The sequence below is a fragment of the Jaculus jaculus genome, chromosome 2 (assembly GCF_020740685.1).
Source record: "Jaculus jaculus isolate mJacJac1 chromosome 2, mJacJac1.mat.Y.cur, whole genome shotgun sequence".
NCBI classification, from domain to species: domain Eukaryota; kingdom Metazoa; phylum Chordata; class Mammalia; order Rodentia; family Dipodidae; genus Jaculus; species Jaculus jaculus.
In genome coordinates this window covers 176,048,899-176,050,842 of record NC_059103.1, presented here as the reverse complement: position 1 = coordinate 176,050,842, position 1,944 = coordinate 176,048,899, and the positions used below count along the sequence as shown (strand labels likewise).

The following is a 1,944-nucleotide window of genomic DNA, read 5'->3' as shown; positions in this document are numbered from 1 at the left end:
TCATATCTCTAACAAAACTTCATGATTATGTCTCACATTAGTTTTTCTGAGGAGCTGTGGAGGATAGAGCATGCCAAATAGAACTCTTACATTCATAACCACAGCTATTGCTGAAGGAAGCCTTCAAACTATTTTGTTACTCAGGAGTACTGCCTCTGGCCATGGTAGAAGCAACTCTCTCTCCAGGGAAATTGCTGATATTAGGATTTTAATTTGAAAAACTGAATTTCTCGAGATGAAAATGAGAATTAAAATAATTTAGCAAAGCAGATCTCAGTCTAATAAGATGAAAATAAATACAAACAAGAAACAAACAAGCAAAACACATTTAGTTTCTCTCTCTAGTCATCTCTGAAAAAGCAGCTATTCTACAAAGCATCTTCCATGAGTCATGTCATAATCCTAGGTACAAATTGAAAGAACCATCTAATATGAGTAACAATCTAATGCCTCTAGAGTTTAACCTAGTGCCAATTAAGGTAAAAACAAAGATGGAGGATATTATATTTACATAATAAAAATAAATATTAAAGAACATTTCAATTATAACACCTCTTTTATGTGATATGGCTCATTCATTGTATATATTGACTGGACCATGTAACATTTTTGCAATATTTTCTCCTTAGTGTAATAGTTTATGCTTGAATTTTTCTATGCATATTACATGTTGTGTTTGAACCACAAAATGCATATTATACCAAACCAATTAAATCATAATATGAAGTAGTTACATTTATGAGATACAAAACATATTAAGACAGTATTAAATCCATTTTCTAAATTTCACATTGAGTATTCTTTCACATAGTTTTAAAGAGTGCCTAATTCAAATATGCAATGAAATAGTATAGAAAAATCAATTATAGGGCTGGAGAGATGGCTTAGCAGTTAAGTACTTGCCTGTGAAGCCTAAGGACCCCAGTTCGAGGCTCTATTCTCCAGGACCCACGTTAGCCAGATGCACAAGGGGTGCACACGTCTGGAGTTCATTTGCAGTGGCTGGAAGCCCTGGCGCACCCATTGTCTGTCTGTCTGTCTGTCTGTCTCTCTCTCTCTCTCTCTCTCTCTCTCTCTCTCTGTATCTTCCTCTTTCTCTCTCTGTCACTCTCAAATAAATAAATAAAAATGAACAAAAAGTTTTTTTTTTTAAAAAAGGAAAATCAATTATAGAAGCAAACTGTTCAATAGAAGTTGAACCATTTCTCAGCCTATTGGCTAAGATCAAGTGTAGTATGTGTTCTTATCAGTTCAATGAAAGTTGAGGTTTATGTTAGGCATATTACTATAATTGTAATTTAATAATTGAGATAATTGATTCATAATAGGTTATATTTATTTTGGTTCATTGTTTTTTAGATCCTAGTTCATGATAGGTTTATCCACTGCTTTGGCCTTGCTGAGGGAGTACTTCAGAGGGGCAGTGACAGAGCAAAGCCAGGAAATATAAGGGCAAGAGGAATAGGCAGAATCTCCTTCAAGGACATACTCTCAATGACCTATGGTATCCATTTAGGCCCAGTGATGTTGTTTTTAATCAGGTGTTCCCCATACACTCATGTTTTTATACTACCTGATTCACAGCTGGTGGCAATTTGAGATGTGGAGTATCTCTGGAAGGAGGTATATTGCTAGGGGTGGGCTTTGGTATATTATAACCAGTTTCTCCCTGACAGAGCACAGATCACTCCTGCTACATTCTGACACTTGTCATGGTAAGACGTGATGCCCAGCAGTGCTCTACCATCCTTTGACTGCTATGCTGAGAGAGCTTACCCTCAAGATGTAAGCCAGAATAAACTTTTTCTTCCCATCAGCTAGTTTTGGTCATGTGTTTTCACCAGCAAAGAGACGGTAACTAAAACAGAAATCTGGTACCAGGAGGGTGATTTTGTTGCTGCTAGAAACCTGACTGTATGGTATTTGGGTCTTTGGGAATTGATT

At 36.3% G+C, this 1,944-nt stretch overlaps 1 pseudogene; it reads left to right on the top strand.

Annotated features, from left to right (window-relative positions):
• Nucleotides 1–1,198: 1,198 nt before the first annotated feature.
• LOC123458897 lies at nucleotides 1,199–1,307 on the top strand (annotated as a pseudogene).
• Nucleotides 1,308–1,944: the final 637 nt, after the last annotated feature.